Genomic DNA, 19,315 nt, shown 5'->3' on the forward strand with positions numbered 1-19,315 from the left:
ATTAAAGTAGTTCATGTTTTATTTAAGTTTAAAGAAAAAGAAATACAAAAAGGAAAGTTAAATTTTAGCCTATAACTAATAAAGTGCCAGTAGAAGAAATAATTAAGAAAAGCAATTTTTTGTCGAAAAATCGAATTTTAATCCAAGGTAGAGAAATTCAAAGACAATTTTGACCTCCTTTGTCACGTGTAGGTGAATATACTGTTATGTTTTTCCATATAGATAAATGGAAATCAACCAACCAAAGAGTTAGGAATTAATCAGTCATATACTTAATTGATATAATTAGTTTTTGCGTTTTGCTACTGTTACATGGTCCTCGTAATCGACGCCTTTAACGATGCAGAATTTGTTAAATTGATATAATACGCGGTAGGTTATGGCAACTACGAGTTAATGGACCGTCGATATTATGATCAATTTAAAATTGTTTATTTCCATATGATTTTACATATGATATAATAATAATATTGTATCATATTAAGCAATAGTGTATCATATCATACAATACTCTACCATAGGAATCATGTTATATCATTTAAGAACAAACACATCTATCAAGCAGGTTTGAGTGAGGTAGATATTTTTCAAACATCCTTGATAATGGAGATCAGGCTCTGCATCTGAATCTACGTCTGCGTTTCATTTATATTATAGTTAAATCAACTATACAAGCTATTATATATAAAACAAAGGACCTGTTCCAAAAAAGCAACCGTAACCTTTGGTTCAGATTCAGCATTCAAGCCTGTCAGGTGCATCAGTATCATAAGACGCATTATTCATGCAAGTTTTGTGAAGTTAGGACCAGTAATAAATAAGATCTTATCATCAGAGGGCACCTGTTTCAAAAACTTTAACCAGCTATTAAAACATTAACCTCCTCCAGCATCTGAAACCTATGGCTCAGATTCAGCACCCATGCCTGTCAGGTGCATCAGTATCATAAGAACCACCATTCATGCAAGTTTGGTGAAGTTCGGACTATTAATAACTAAGATATGTTTTTTTTATCATCCTTGATAATGGAGATCAAGCTCTGCATCTGAAGCTATCTCTGTGATTCATTTATATCATAGTTTAATCAACTATGCAAGTTTGAAATAGTACATGTACTATTATCTATTAAACATGTGAACTGTTCCAAAAAACTAAACCTTATCTAGCATCCAAAACCCTATGGACTAGATTCAGCATTAAAGCCTGTTCCGTGCATCAGTATCATACAAGTTTGGATGTTAGAACCAGTAATAACTAAGATATCATCATCAGAGGGCACCTGCTTCAAACACTCAAACCAGCTCTAAAAACCTTAACCTCCTCTAGCATACGGAACCTTTAGCTCAGATTTAGCATCCAAGCATGTCTGGTGCATCAATATCATAAGACACAACATCCCTGCATGTTTGGTGAAGTTAGGACCAGTAGTGACTTAGGTATTGCTTATCAAAGGGCACGTGTCACTAAAACTATAACCTGCTCCAAAAACCTTGACTTCCTCCAGCAACTAAAATTCAGGACCCAGATTCAGCATCCAAGTCTTTCAAGTCCATACGTAGGCTCAGATGCATCACCTATGCAAGTTTGGTGAAGATAGGACAAGTAATAACTTAGATACAGGACCTGCAAAAAACCTTTAACCAGGTCCAGTCGCCGACGCTGGGGGTATAGCATAAATCCCCCCCCCCCCCCGACTTCGTCTCGGTGAGCTAAAAATAATAAAACATGGCAGGTTTAGGTTGAAATATACTAAGCCTAAAGCATTAGTTAAAATGGACAACGGTTATCAAACATTTCTCAAAAAGTTCTTCAAAGCCGATGGTAGACTGAGTAAGTAAGCTCACAACATGTTTTTAAATTTTTGGAATAGTTCCTGTCAGTTAAATGTACTGCTTTAATTAAGTAATTTGTTTCCATGAGTTTTTATTCATTGAGCAAGATCAGTCACCCCATGTGAAAAGATGGTCAAGCAAGTGATAGTTAATGTAAGCCATAGAGGGTCCAATTTTATAACAGTTTATTTTAGTACTGTATATTCATCTAAACTTTGTTTTCAAAATACACAACTTAAATATATATACAGTTTCGTAAAAAAAAAAATCAGTAAAATAATTGAAACGAAATATAATATCGTAATCCGAAATATGACACGGCGGGTGTGACCGGTCAGCAGAGGATGCTCACTCCTCCATGGCACCTGATCCTATCTTTTTAAAAGTCTGTGTTGCTCTGCTTTGAATTTGTATTTCGTTTTATGGATTTTTGAGATGGTTGACAGTTTGTTATTGTCATTTTTCATCATTAATGCTTAAAAGGGGATGACATTTTACGATAAAATAGCAATGGGTCGTTGTATTTGCGTTGTGAATGATGTAACGATTGACGAGATGAAAAAAATCTTTAGAATTGTCAAAATTTCCATGTTTAAGATTATTTAGCTCAAATCCATCCCAGAAATAGTTTCCAAACTCTAAACATAAAATTCAGTGAAAACAAACTCAAAACTGGTTTGAATAAATTTGACTGAAATATTTGTATTTTAAAAATCCACATGCTCCAAACACACGGTTTTAAAATGAAAAGATTGTTAGAAAGCACAAGTTCAAACTTAAACACCTTGGCTATGGCAGCAATTCCAGGAAATATATTTTTGCTATCGATAACATGACAAATCCATGTGCTTTGAATTACATTAATACATCCTGTTACTTTATCACTTTGCAACGATGTGCAGTTTTTAAGTGGGTTTGCATGCAAATTTTAATTTTAAAAAAAATCTATTATTTAGATCAATGTTCTATGTACATTTGGAACTTTTTTTAAACAAAACCATTTATTCAACGAAAAGTACCATTTTATATTACCAAATAATATAACTGAACGTTGAAAAACATAGTACCACATGCCGATGTATTTTAGACTTCCGCTTTTTGTAAACGTAATTGACAAAAGTATCAACTTAACCCTTTTTTAATGAAATTATCGTTAAGATAAATTGTAAAGTTACTTTATATAATCATGTTTACTGTTGATAATGGCAACAAAAAGATAAATGTCATTTCTTGGTTAATATGGACTTTTTTTTTAAATAAGCCAAAAAAACAATGAGTTTTATTTCATTAGGCAAATGAAGAGAATAAAGATTTCAAAAGAGTCTTGGTTTAATATTGAATTGAAGAACTTTATAATCATTTTCGAATCATTGACCGTTTAAAAAAAATCCGAATACCTAAGATCTTGTAAGATTTATCCGACAGAAATATCAGATCATCAAAAAAGAAAGAAAAAAAGAAGAAGGAAAACACCAAACAGCTGAGAAATCCATCTATAAAGTTGGATATTTTTTTAAGCGACATTTTAAAGATGCAAAATTGCCTGTGCAAATTTTGCCATATATGTAATATTAATTTATAGCACATACGTATCAATATCAATAAGCAAAGCAAGCTGAAATCAAATCAAGTTAAAATTATAAAGTAGCTAATCTACGTAGCATCCGTGCATTTATCCCGGTACTTTCTTTGCAAATCAATACTACTTTGTTGAACATATCTCCTGCATATCACCTATATAGCAACACTTTGACAATAAACGTGATTAAATTTAATGTTATCAACAGTAGTTTTACAACAAAACTGTTGCTATGTACAGACACTATGCATTACAAATCTTGACCTTGGAAGTTTGAAGATAAATCATTCATGTTTGACAGTCTAATGTACTCTTATCAAACTCTTGAAAGGTAAAACAGATAAAGTTATCTATAAGTATACCAATTGTACTATAAGTATCCTGGATACGATTGACATACATGTTGATAAAGCACGAGCAGGCAATGTGTCAAGTGAATTGCACATTCGTAAATTAAAGGCAACAATATATATACGTACTACTTTAAGGTAGTTATCAATACTATTATCGTCAATGAAGAGCTTCAAACACAACAAAAATTGGTTGACAGATGGGCGTTCCAATTTATTCAAATATATTCAAATGCACAAAGTATGATTCGTTATACATCTTATTCGACCAACCGATAAACTTGTCCGTAAGAGATAAAGGGATTCATACTTAGTGCATTTGAATATTTTTGAATAAATTATAACGCCCTTCTAGTCTTTTTAAAAATCAAAATATAGTTTCTTTTACGCCTTGTGCGATTTTGAAATCAGGAGCTATAAACAGCCAAGTGGAGAGTGAAATAATTAGAGCAAAGATTATTAGAGTATATAAAATGAATTCAGCAGATTCTATATTTTAGTAGTGAGGAATAAAATATAGTGAAGCCACAATGGGTAAGAAATAAGATCTTTGAAATCTTAATTAAGGTCTTCCGTTTCCAACGGAAGACCTTATTGTTATTCTTCGGTTTCTTTTTCTTTAGTGTTATTTTTTTCCTTCCGATTATTGTGCACGCGACTCGGCCAATCTCAATCAAATTTCCACATGTGACATATATTGGTTTGAACCTGATAGCAATTTTTTTGCATTGATACGTTACATCAGTTTTTGAGATATTGAGATTTTTCTAATTTTGATACGGGTATTTTGTCTGCTTACGTTATCCTAAACTATAAGAGATACTGAATTCAAGTTCCTCCGGTAGCTCGGTAGGCCTCGAAAATTGAGATATCAAAATTGTCACTAATTTTCGTGCTTTTATTTGTTTATCTCTTCTCTGGAAAATATTTTGTTAAAACATGTAATGTAAAAAAAAGTTTGAATTTACAAGACCTTTCATTTGATATCAATAAAAAAGGGGTGGGTCCCTCAAATTAGGGACCAAGAGGGCTCTAAAAAAATTTATCTATAGCTCTTTACTGAGGGGTATTTTGTAATAGATTATAGAAGCAAATGTGTTTATCTTACAGTTATGTAGCCTACATTTGTAACAGTATAATGATTTTCTCATGCGTTACGTTATTAGGGGTTTTTAGGGGTCAAGATCCCAAAACTTTGATCACCTATATCTCAAAAAAGAATTTTATTTTGAAGTGCAATATAGAAGGAAAGATTCTCAAAACAATGTACTTAAAAACGTGCAACCTTTAAAGTTTGGTTCCGCAGCCCCGATAAGGAAATAAGGAACCAGTTCCTGAAACGTCGTTTCTCATATATCTCAAGAGCGGTAACGAATTTTTAAACACTTGTTGAACAACATGTCTTAAGAATTAAATTACCTTTCATTGGATATCAAGAAAAAAGGGGCTGGTCTCTCAAATTAGTGGTCAATATGTTCTCAACCAAAGCGCTTACACCTGAAACAAAATATTATCTGACCCTTAGAATGTAGGCCCTGTTATTAACTTCTTGTTTTCGTTCTATTTTTCTTTTTTTTCCAACAGATTTTGTGCAGGCGATTTCTCAAAAATGACTCAACTGATTTTCCTTTAACTTTCAGATATGATAAATACTTATCTAAACTTTACACGTAATGTTTTTTTTTGATGACGTCATTTCCGTTTTTGAGATATTAACGTTTTAGCAATTTTCAGAGGGTCGACTTGTCCTGGGATCTTCTCCTGAACGATTGCAGATATTAGGTTAAAACTTTCCGGGATTGTAGTCAAATGATTGTAGATGTGTCTTTAGGCATTCATTTTTGTCTCACTCAAAAAGCGCTGAAGCTCGCTTGGACCGGGAAATTGCGATTTAAAAAACGTCGTTATTTTTTTCGCGTTTTCTTTGATTATCTCTTTTCTAGAAATCTGTTTTTTATTTTGTTAAGACATGTAATGTAAAAAAAGTTTATATTTACAAGATCTTTCATTTGATATCAAGAGAAAGGGGTGGCTCCTAGAATTAGGAGACCAAACAGCTCTAAAGTTGTTTATCTATATCCCTTTACCGAGGGATATTTTGTGAAATGTTATAGAAGCAAATATGTTTATCTTATATTGTTATGTATCCAAGCAAATATAAAGATCAAACATATATCTCAAATTCTAAAGTCAGACGAAAGACCCCCTCAACGAGATCGTGTCTAGTTGAATCACTATTATTATAAGGAAGGCAATTGTTTTAGCGAAACAACAGTATTTTATTTTTCTTTACTTTTATTGCACTGTATGTTAAAGAAATCAGTCTATAATATTCAGGTTAAACTACTGAACTAATTTAATGACACATACATGCAGGTGGAATGAGAATTAAACTTTATTCTTGTTTTTGTTCACAAAAAATATACAGCAAAGAAAGAAAAACTATATTCAACAAATTGTTGCAAAAAATGAAACTGGTTGAATCTATTTACAAAAAAATCAACTATAAAAAACAAGTTTTGATAGAAACATATCGAATGCACACTTATGTTCACAATACTAAAGCTTTGTTTAGAAATCAATTTTAAACTTTGTTTGTTATTCAAAAGATATATAAAACGATTTGGCATTCAAAATTTTAGGCAACATTATCAATACTCGTGTTTAGCACGCAAGATATTCACATCGGAGGAATCACAGTAGAAAATGAGCTCTAATTCTGCTGCCCATGAATCTTTAAAAATGCAGGATTGGGTATATTTACACGATGCCAAATACACATGATTGCTTTTAATTACATAGTAAACTTAACAGATAATATTTTTGACCGAATGCAACGTCTTTTGTTCAGACAAATTACGAAACTCAAATATTATGCAATGCAAGTATATGAGGAGAAAGGTTTTTAATGTAAGACCCTCAATCTTTTTGTGAATCTAGATACCCAAGGTTGTTGAAAAACGCAAATAGAAAGGAGGACAAGGCATGTGTTTAAACTAAATAATGTGTTAAAGTAAATTTTGAGGTTTTAATTTGTATCTATATGTTGTTGCAACCACTATTGAAATAAAAGTAAATTTTGAGGTTTTGATTTGTATCTATATGTTGTTGCAACCACTATTGAAATAAAACCACTATTGAAATAAATTATTTCAATAGTGGTTGGGAATGCATTTCGTTAGAAAAATCACTTTGCAACCACTACTGAAATAAAACCACTATTGAAATAAATTATTTCAATACTGGTTGGAAATGTATTTCATCCGAGGAATCACTTTACAACCACTATTGAAATACAACCACTACTAAAACAAAATATTTAAATCGTATTCCGGGATGTATTCCATTTTGGAAATCAATTTACAGACACTGTTAAAGTACAACTACAATACAAATATTTTTTTCAATCGTAGCTTAGAATGAATTTCTTCATTAATTTTTCTTTGAAAATTTACATTTTTTTCTTTACATTTCTCTTTCTACAAACATATCATGTCCTATGATAATGTATATTAAGCCCCTTTCACAATTGGCGCACGAGCAGAAGCGACCAAATATTCGTGCGATCGAAAAAATTAGATATAAATCGTTAATTGTTGCCGAAATAATCGCATATGCAAAAAGTATTCGTACGAATTTCGCACGATCTAGGCGAGCGTTGTGCGATGTAAACGCATTGAATCTTGCGATATATCTTGCGTCTGTATGCGAATCTTGTACAATGAAAGCTACCGTTGAAAGATAATACGATAGGAACGCGCGAGAGACTAGGTGATCGGACGATTGAACGTGCGCTATTGTGATTGGACGTGCAATTATGCGTTCCATGGTATGAATGATCGTGCGAGTCAGAGGGGGTGTATACACCGCCCATATTAAGTAGACATAGTTGAAAGCGAGAAAGATGCCGCCCAAGAAGATACAGATATGCAGCAGCATTTATCATTATACCTCAATATGATTATTCTATTATATCTTATTGGTCTACAAAGTCACGTGGCAGGGCGATGTCATAGGAATGAAAAAGCCGATATGAGCATACTATGTAGACAAATATGATTAAATCGAAAATATTTAATCATTATGATTCTCTTTATATCTTAGAACCAACTAAACTATCTATGATTTATGAAAGAAAAGTGAGACACACAGGGCGAAAAACAATCTTTAAGCAAGTCCTTAAAGGCGGCTTAAAGGTGGCGTAAAGGTGGCTTAAAGGATATACAATCTTTAAGCCACCTTTAAGCTGAGCTTATAGGTCCTTAATGTCCAAACTTCTTTAAGTCACCTTTAAGCCATCTTCAAGCTACCTTTAAGCATCTTTAAGTGGCATTTACGCTCCCTTTAAGTTGTCTTTAAACCATCTTTAAGTTCCCTTTAAGTCAAGTTTGGTCAAACTGAACAATACAAACATAGCTCTTTTATAGGGAGGGGAGGGGGTGATCCGAGTGATATAATTTCCAAGGAAGGGGGGGGGGGTCCAGGCGGATTTAATTGTCGCTCCATTAAACACATATCGCTATCATCAACAACGCTCCGATGGACACAGATAGCCGTTATAAATTTCTTTTAAAAAAAAATTTCGTTTCAAAATTATTCAAAATTATTGTAGGGTTGAGCGCAGTCTCTGTATCTAAATCTGTGCATGGAATTATATTTAAGTATGTTTGTTTCCTATTATAAATTAATCGGTGAAATATCTCTCTCTCTCTCTCTCTCCCTCCCCCCCTCTCTCTCTCTCTCTCTCTCTCTCTCTCTCTCTCTCTCTCTCTCTCTCTCTCTCTCTCTCTCTCTCTCTCTCTCTCTCTCTGTTCATCCGGTTATTAAACAAAATAAAGATAATGAACCAAAACTGCATGATTTAATTTAATAATTGGTTGAAGGTATATATTTGTTTTCAATTTTAATTATTTCTAGGTCTAATTCTAGATCTGCTAGATACATGTTAAAGATGAAAAGACTCTCAACTGCCTTTGTTATATCGGGCAGGATTTTACTGCTTTGTTTGTCTAGACATAGTATTGTTCGTTTGTGTATATCTAATTAGAGTCTATTGTTTGTCCAACTTAAGAAAACCCCTGGAACTAACACAGAATATACAAGATATACACAAAAGTTGTGTCGTGTGCCCAGGTGCACGTTTGTGTATATCTAATTATAGTTTATTGTTTGTCCAACTTAAGAAAACCCCTGGAACTAACACAGAATATACAAGATATACACAACAGGTGTGTCGTGTGCCCAGGTGCAAGTCAGGGTTTCTAAAGGCGTTAAAATCTTAGTATGTATGTGTATACGCTAGGTCTAGTGAATAAAAGTTTATTTACATTTGTAATTCATTTTCAAAGTATTATTTCCTAACTCTGGGTTTTAAAAATGTTACGTCTACAAATTTAGGATACACGTACGTAAGAGTAAAATCTAGAGGCTAATTAATTCCAGTACCGGTGATCATAAATAGGCGGTAATTGTTTAAATATGTATAAGAGTAAATATGTCACATACCCGCCCTGGTACATCATACAATTGTATGTACAAGTATATGTATACATCATTTGCAATTGCCACATGCAGTAAATACGTCACCCGTAATTGGTAATATTGTTTGTAATAGAATTGTTAGTCTAAAAATCATGTATACAATTAAATGCTTAAACAATTTTTTACATACTGGAACAGCGCCGTAATTACAAACACCGGGAAAATTGTGTAGAACTAATACCCGAATAGTTTCCATGCATTTAATAAAAGAAATGATTTCATCTTCTTCCTTGCATTTCATTTAGCTATGAATTAGATGAACGTTTATCTACTCGGTTTAAATTTATTTACTAAGTAAGCCGAACGGTTTCCATTAAGGTATAATATATATTTTTTTCACTGAAGACCAAGTTCCGTATTTCATTCTAAATATATGCATGCAAGTAATTTATAACTTAGATATGATTGATTGTTACAATTTGAATGGAAGTCAAAATCTTTTCAAGCAAAAATTACACATTGAATACATTGATTCAAAATCCTCTGATATATAGGATATAAAAACCTCCGTGAGAATGTAAGTTGCCGTGGCGCAGAGGAAGCGATGTGCTGCTGGTAAACGAAGGGTCCCGGGTTCAATCTTCGTCCTGGGCGTTTTGATTATTTTTTTTTTCATTTTATTTTCTAGTATAAAAACCGTTTTTAATACCTTTTCTATCATTATCATAAACTTAATATATTATGTTGGTAAACTAAGCACAATATTGAATTAAATTTTTTTTAATGGCTTAAAGGTGGCTTAAAGGTGGCTTAAAGGTCGCTTAAAGGTAGCTTAAATGTGGCTTAAAGAAGTTTGGACATTAAGGACGTATAAGTTGTCCTTAAAGGTGGCTTAAAGATAGTCTTCAAGCTGCCTTTAAGCCATCCATCTTTACGCTTTCTTTAAGCCATCTTTAAGCAACACATATAGCTTAAAGGCGGCTTAAAGATCTCCTTTAAGCTACCTTTTTATTTAAGCTTCTTTAAGCTATCTTTAAGGAGAACTTAAAGATGGTCATTCATCCTGTGACAGTTACATGGGAAATCAAACAATCACGACGTTAATGTTGCGACTGTTGAAAAGTCAAACATTATCAGAAATCAACGTATTTTGTGTAATCATATGTTGCTTGGTATAATAAAACGTTTATTGCATTAATGTTCATGGAATATGGATATTTATTCCCCAGAAAAAAAAAATCTCTCGAGCAAAGCCCTTGGGAAATATGATTTTTCTTGAGGGAATAAATCTTCATACATGTATTTCGATTCCCTCACCATCATGTAATAAATGTATATTGTAAATTTTGTTCTGAAACAGAGATACTTATAGAGCGTATATATTATATACTAGTAGCAAAGCATGGCATATTGAGGCTGATAAGTCATGCAATGATAGTAAAACGTTGCAAGATTACATGAGACACGTTGAGCAACAGTCTCACGGTTTCAAAACAGACGCATAAACACAAGCGATTTATCTTACGATCTTTATAAATCGTGTATCACTCTTGCGAGTACACAAAAAGTTGTAAAACATTCGTACTAATGTTTGTGCGTTGCACTGCGATGATTTGGATCGCGTTCTGTCGCGTCTGAATAGTGTGCATGTTCACTATTCAGAGGAGATTTGATGCGACGATCGCAAAGTGGTGTAGAGTGGTCGTGCGCCAATTGTGAAAGGGGCTTTGTTTGCACAATTGTGAACATCTTGTTAATTGCAAGAACTTCTATTCAAACCCTATATATTGAACAATTATTGAACAATTATTTAATGATAAATTTTATTATAAATATCACTATTAATATAAATTATTTCAATTGGGGTAGGGAGTTACTTCACTACGACCACTATTGAAATATATTATTTCAATAGTGGTTAAGGATGCGATTCATTTCAACCACTTTTGAACTAATTTATTTCAATAGTGTTTGGGGATACCTTTCATTTCAACCACTATTGAAATAAAGTAATTCAATAGTGGTTGATGATGCATTTCAGTTTTATGTCTATTATTATGTCTGTTTGTTACATTTTCCTTTCTGCTAAGGGGGTTTCTTAAGAAAAGAAGTATGTCTTATGAGATGATGAATTCCTTTTTGATTATGATGTTCTTTGATTTACCTCTATATGGTCATGTTTTCCATACCACCTGTCATCTGGAACCGAAAGTGTTATGTACAGTCGGAATAATAGGCATTAGAATAACATCCTACCACTATTGAAATATTTTATTTCAATAATGGTTGTAATGAACCGCATCCTTAACCACAATTGAAATAAATTAATTCAATAGTGGTTGTAATGAAATGCATACCAAACCACTATTGAAATAATTTATTTCAATAGAGGTTATAATGAAACGCAGACCCAACAACTATTGAAATAATTAATTTCATTCAATATTGGTCTTAATGAAGTACATCCCCAACCATCATTGAAATTATTTATCTTGATAGTGATATTCATTATTACATAAATCTCTAATGATATATAAGCTAAAAATTATTGTTTAATCTGCAGGGGTTTTGAATAGACGTTCCGGCAATTTACAAGGTTGTCTTCTGGTACAAATAATTTACAATTTCCATAAAACATGATATTTCTATAGAAAGAGAAAGGTAAAAAAAAATATGAAAAAAAATCTATATGTTGATCTGCGAGGATTAGTTATTTCTGCACAACAGTGAAAATCCTAAAATAAGTACATTTACATCATAGTCTTGATTACTATTACCATAAAATATGCAAGTCTTTAGTACCTTAATTGTGTATTTGAATTGTTTGTTAAAAAAGAACAAATGTATATGCATGCTTTATCTGCGAGAATTGGTTATTTACTTCTACACAGCAGTGAAAATTGTACCATAATTATGTATTTGATATTAGATATCTTGCATTTCAAAATAGTTAACAAATATGATATACAACTTCTTTCTTTCCAAATGTGTTACATAATAGTGATTACAAAGTTATTATTATAAGTAATTCATTTCCATCTACAATTAAAACAAATTAATTGTAGTTGAACTTTAATGGTGTCTGTAATGTATTTCTTATCATGAAATACATCCCCAACCTCTATAAAATCATTATTTCAATAGTGATTGTATTTCAATAGTGGTTGCAAAGTGATTTTTCTAATGAAATACGTCCCCAACCACTATTGAAATAATTTATATCAATAGTGGTTTTATTTCAATAGTGGTTTCAAGGTGATTTTTCAAATGAAATACATTGATTTCCCAACCACTATTGAAATAATTTATTTCAATAGTGGTTTTATTTCAATAGTGGTTGCAACATATGTCTATATTTTTTGAATGGTGTGTTTACAGTTGTTATTCAAATTATTTACAAACAAAATAAACATAGATAAACGGGAACCTATTTTTACATCAAAGTACTGAAGAACTGACGGGAGTTGATTTTGTCGATGTTTATTTATTTTAAAATCAATGATATGTTATTTTGCATGACAAGTACATGTAGTTTCTAACTTGAATTACGCACATCTTTATGATATGAATTTTTGGACTTTTTCTACAAGAATATCGAGAAACCCCCATATGAATCATGTTAAATAATATTTAAAGATAAAATTAATTCAATCAAACCATGTATCAGAAATAGAAATGTATGGATCCAAGCAATATTGAACTCTAGTCTCGTTCAACCAAACGCTCGGCTGACACCGTAAATCTCCTACAAGCAAGCTTAAGAGAGACTCCCTGCATGTCGGAGATGAACGAGACTAAATTGTACTCTGGCGTAGGAATACATACGACTACAAAAAATATCTAAATTGTTCGTACCATTTAAAATCTGACTATTTTCAAGGTATTTATAAATAAGTTTCCTTGAAAAACAATGCTTAAGCATACATTACATCGAATTTATCAATTATTTTCAAGAACTAAGTCTTGTCAGCAGCGATGATTTGTGCTGAGGTCTAAACACTGTTTCACTTTCGGTTTGTCTGAGTAACTGCATAGGAGAGTTGATTAAAATCAACTCCCAAAAATGAAATGGTTTTACACGGGGATTCTCTATTACTCGTTTGAAATTAAATGTTTGAAATTTAAAGTTTACCCTCAAGTAGTCAACCATGTCAACTAATTAAATACTCTGCTAAAAGACTGACTGTTAACAAACAAATGTAATATCATTTGACTGCAACGATTAAAAAAGTCTCCTGGACATAAATCTATGCATGTATTTTCATTATAAAATTTCATGTGTAAACTCGACAGCTGTTTCATGCATAATATGTCTAACAATTAACAATTGTAAGAACGTATGTTTCATAAAAAGATACATTTAGATTTGTTGTTGTTGTTTCTGTTTTATTTAGCTTAGGTCATAGCAATAAATCCACTTACGTGTATTAAAAACTCACATATTCTGTCAATTTGGTAATTTGAAACAAATATTCTTCCATTTTCTTAGGTGTAAAAAGCAGACGACATGATTTCAGAAATGTTTGTTAAAATGAACCTTTAAATCTTTCAGTTATTTGTAAGGTGGGACAACATAAGTCTTCACATATTTTACCAAAAAAAAACCAAAAAACAAAAACAAAAAACAAAATCAGAAGTAAGAGCAAGGGGGCAACATTGCTCACTTGATAAACTATAAACATTAATCAGCGATTTGTGGCTTTTCTATCTTTCTGATAATTATGGTTTAAACATAATTGAATTTCCACTACCTGATGATACTTCAAAAATAGTTTATTCTTTTCAGAGTGGATGATTTTTTAATCGATATTTTGAAAAAATGCCAACAAATTTTAATATTCAATTCATTAAAATAGTGTTATCTTTCTTTTTAATTAAATTTGATTAATATTTGTTTATTCAAAGTAGGATCAGTACTTCTGGAAAAATTATTAAAAATATAAACGATATCTGACAAACGACTGATAAACAGACAAACAGATGGACGCTGGGCAAGGGGTCAGCAGAATAGCTCAGTTAAGCTTCTGCTGTGCGAAAATTAAAACTATCGATCTGAAAAACGCGTGAAACAAACTAGGTTGCAAGTAGTTGCAAGTACCATGTGTCTGAATTAACATTAGCTGAAAGTAACTATTAAAGATATAGATTTTTATGAGTGATAATTGATAATAAATTTTTTTTGGGGGGGGGGGCGCAAATAGTGCTAATAAAATGCGAATTTTGAAATGGATTATTACTTACAGATGGTTTAGTAAGAGTGGCATCAACACCATATCACAAAAAGAACATTCACCATGGTTAAAAAAAGCATTTCATAATTATTTTCGTTTTTAACATTCAACGCCAAGAAAGTTATCAAATTAAAAAAAACCATATTCACCAAAGGTAAGGAAATGATAATGAGGATACTTTACAAAAAAAGGAAACCCTACGGCATTTGTTTTACCTCACTTCGTATTTCTTTCTATTTTGAAATAGTAGTGTTACTATCAAGTCTTTATTAAATTGATTCATTTTAATGATTTTTTTTAATTTTTATTTTTATTGGCTTTTTTATATTATTGACGTAAAATAATCATTATTATATCTTTTTTCAACATCTCATCTCTTAATTAGGTTGATATAAAATGTAATTGTCACTTGGTTTTAACTTTTTCTTAAAATCCCTTTATTTTTGTTGATGATATAAAAATAATTTGCACATACAATATATACATGTAAGCATATTTAGCACGATTAACAAATCCGTTGATAAAATCGATTTCAACAGTTTAAAGGCAGAGAAAAAAAGGAAAGTAGGAAATAGAAAGTGGGGCAGAGAATGGGGGAGTCGTGAGAAAGCATGAATGATGTCAGAAATATATACTTATACATCAGCATATTCAAAATATTTACTGCCGAGTTGTTGTGACAATGTAAACATAGATTGTGCAATTGTGTAAATACATGTATGTCAATGGTCAGGGTCTACATGTACATGAGAAAAAGCTAGTCAGTCCATTGGTTTAAGAAATTATTATATTTGCCTTGTTTTACATATATGGATTTTGAAATCAATTAGGAGTTCATGGATTGATAAGTTTTTACGAGACATCTTTTCCTGTATATGTAAGCTTTGATTAAAAATGGTAGGCATATTATGACAATTCTTGGTCTTACTGGGGTAAAATTGTCATAATATACGGGATCTTGAAATCGCTGTTTAACCGAAGGAATCTGGACTGCGCACCGCTATGGGGAGTGGCGTCCTACCCGCTCTTGGGTGTAAATTCTTTACCCAAGCTCTGAATATATAACAACGCAGACAAGACTTCGGTTTACCACTCATTTATAAAATATTATTAGCCTTTTATTTTTATAATTTATAAAACATTCCAATTTTAACCATTTAACAAATCAATATAATACATAATAATTATAAAATATTGAAATCCTCTGGACAACTAATAAATAAATATGATCTTACCTGAATATAGAACAACGCAGACAAGAATTCGGTTTACCACTAAACCAAACGTCCTATCTCCGCCGTCCATATGCCCTAACCTACGTCACCTCAACCTCCGTACCCTTATATGTTCATCTCACAACGCGTTCACTTACTCCGACGCGCCGTTGTCAGTTTATATCGTATTTTTAATTAAACACTTAGCCACTAGCTCGGTTCCGTGTTTCTTATCATATATCAGCAATACAATTCCCCTAATGATGTAAACATAACCCCTAGTTCATCTCTTATGAATTCTCTATCTACTGACCAGCGGAAAATAATCTTATCAATGAATCTGTACACGTGTTTCTAATCATTGCCGCGGTATATTTAGCCTATATTTACCCACATATACTTTAAGCAAATTTAATGTAAAATATTATTATGATAGGCATAACTATTTCCGTATTTAAATAATAGTCATTGTTAGAATGACAAGTCGGCATTTGAATTGATTATTGGCATGTTTTCTTTTGTCTAACAATATAAATACAGTTATTTTTTTCTTCAAAATACGTAATTATGAACACAAGTGTAATTTGGATATTGTCCTTAATAAATTTTAGTGTGAGTGAAAAAATTTCAGTTATTTTACGGATTCACTTCGATCCTCTAGTTTATTAACAAGGTCACAGACCAAATTTTCTCTGATGGAAAAACAAGCTGGGCAAATATTAGAGTGACCCATCCATCGCGTCACAACAGTTGAACGTTGTTTATCCGATTATCGTGGAGGCACCTCAACAATCTCCGTCCTGCCCAATCTTCCCGATCACCGTGGTAGTTTTCGAAAAAAAAAATTGTCGCCACACCTTAATACAAAGATTCTGCTGTCGCAACTTGCAGCATAAGGGCCTATTGATGTTTTTTGTAGATATTCAGGGCCTCGTCCTTGGACTGAATACTAGCACCAACCGCTATAAATTCAGATCCGTCTTTCTGCACCGGTTCTGAAGAAACGACAGAAACGTCGTCCTAGGAATGATATTCATTACTCAGAGGAAATTTGCAAGACGTCCGCACCGATATAAGGGGCACCTGTTCCTCGTATTTCGAACCCTTTGGCATTATTATCTCGTTTCTTTCAACTTTTACATTAATGTTCTGCTTGCGAAATGAATCCGTTTTTCAAAAAGTTTTTTTCTAGCGAAGGTAAGGGGTGTGAGCTGTTTGGGAGTAAGAAGAAGGATAAACGCTGTTTTGCAACTTTTCAGAGCCTCTGTGCGTTTGCTTTCTAACATTGGGTATCGCTGTGGCCAATTCCTCGTGTTAGGTAAAGGGATAGTTGTGAATTGATATATTGTCTTTAATCGATATAGAGCGAAGATCAGTTATATCATCATCCATGTGTGACAGTTTTCTGTCCATTCTAATTGCAACCGATCAAATCAAGTTTGCGTCCAAGTTGAGCATTTTCGGAGCGCAAGGTTGTAATTTCGTTGTAATTACACTCGGCCTGGTCTGATACGTTTTTTAGTTTGTCACATAAAGGCCCTGGCCACAATTGTCTTTTTGCTTGGCTTTTGGTGAACAGTTGTCAGAATTTTTTTGGAAAGTCCTTTGTTTCATGTTTCCATGTTTCAAACAAATCTAAATTGAATTTCTTTTTTCCAGTGTATTTCAATACAGAACATTATCTTACACACAGTAAGACAAAATAAAATCACACTTTGAATTAAAAAAAAACACCTCAATAGACCAAAATCACCAGCACCGCCTTTGGTGTCACGTGACTTTAATATGGAATAAACGATTGAACAAATCCACTCATTTGAAATATAAAACAAGATTTATTTCATTAAAAGTAATTAAATCATCCAAATTAAAGTGTACAGAGTTGAGCATTAGTACACAATTGATTTACAACTAGTCACACCTATATCATTACACGTAAAACAATAAAACATATCTAACCTAATCTGATTTTTTGTTGTATAAATGTCTTTAAGTTTGTCAAACACACCAACTTATATGCACGTATTATCTTTCATATTTACTATATATTACTATTATTACATTTTGGTCTTATACCGTACCTCAAAACTACGAACATTACCACATTATTTATATCGAGTTATTAACCTATTCTTTTTTAGCAAATGCTATTATGCGAGTATATATTAAAAGTAAAATGCTTCGTCGCTAAGCAGCTTGTACATTTATAACTATATCCCTTTATAAAAGAAAAGGAATTATTTAGGCAGTGTACAATCAAGATATGTTTCACATTTATTCATAATAAAGTATTCGCAAATCTAAAAAAAAAAATACCTTTTTTAAGGATTGTAAATTAATGTCTGAAAATCTTAAAAAGGAAAAAAACAGCAACAAAAAAGTTGTGTCAATGTTTGTCATAATTAGTTTAAAGAAACTGTAAAACAAGAGTTCCTTTTTTTCAGATAATGGACCACAGTTGTATCGCCCAATCGCAAGAACATATAGTGCACCTCCTAACTATGGCTGTTCCTATAAATTTAAGGTGCAATAATTAAACGTGATAATAATAATCAAGTATTTGAATATGAATATATCGATTTGTTATATTAGTTATGATCTATAAAGAAAGAACATTAAATTGCAAATGTAAAAAAGACCATTATATCTGCATCGTAACTTTGTTTCCTCTTTTCAGTCCCTTTCCATTTTTTATCATAGTTTTATCTGTTCAAAGTAGGTTTCCTATTTTGTTTTCAGAGCAGTGGTAGCATTTCTTACGCTGTGAGCAAGGACTGCGATAGTTCAATTGATATGAATAAAAGCAAAGAAGAAAATGATATAAAACATAATTCACCTAAATGGACATTAATCAGACGAGTCGGTAAGAATATTTATATTGACACACAGTTCAATTACATCACAACACTAAAGTAAAAAAACAATAAAAACACAAGTGCATCAAACATACACCTACTTATATGCTCGTATTATCGTTCAAATTTATGTTATATTATTATTATTACATGTTCAGGAGAGAACATAAATAGGCATTGTGCCTGCTGTTCAATCCATTTCAACGTATTTATATACTTGAATAAAATACTTATTAAATTAAATTATTAAATTAAATTATTACATTGTTATTATAAACAACACTTCAAATATAAGCGCATTATCTTTAACCTGTATTGTAGTTAATTATTTACATTTACCGAGTATGATTCCCTCTATTTTTATGGAAACGTATAGTTAGTTTATAGCTCTGTAGATGCAGTCATACTGAAATCTACACGCCCTGTTTATCGAACGGCCGAAACCTACAGCGACCTGAGAAAAATCACGGACTGCATGAAATAATCATATTAATGTAAGTGACGTATTTGTTTACTTTATCTTTCTTACTGTTTTCATTCATCATTAACAGTTCGTATAAATAAGTATACTATATGAATATCTTTGAGAGTTTGGACTACATAAGGTTAATTTAATTTTCATAAGCTATTTCAATTCATAAAAACATTATTCACATTTATGGAGAAATTTTATTGTTTCTCTCATACAACGTCTTAAACCAATGACGGTTTATCATGAAATCATTTTTGTTTACAAAAAAGAGATATAAAAGTCATCAAATAAACAATTTTGC

General features: G+C 31.9%; 1 long non-coding RNA gene across 1 annotated transcript; it reads left to right on the plus strand.

The window, feature by feature from the left end:
- The first annotated feature begins 4,144 nt into the window (after nucleotides 1–4,144).
- Nucleotides 4,145–19,013, plus strand: LOC136273821 (uncharacterized). Its single transcript, XR_010712079.1, has 3 exons — nucleotides 4,145–4,295; nucleotides 18,132–18,211; nucleotides 18,427–19,013. It is a non-coding gene; the product is annotated as an uncharacterized lncRNA (long non-coding RNA).
- The last annotated feature ends 302 nt before the right edge of the window (nucleotides 19,014–19,315 follow it).

Source organism: Magallana gigas, chromosome 1, assembly GCF_963853765.1.
Source record: "Magallana gigas chromosome 1, xbMagGiga1.1, whole genome shotgun sequence".
Classification (NCBI taxonomy): Eukaryota; Metazoa; Mollusca; class Bivalvia; order Ostreida; family Ostreidae; genus Magallana; species Magallana gigas.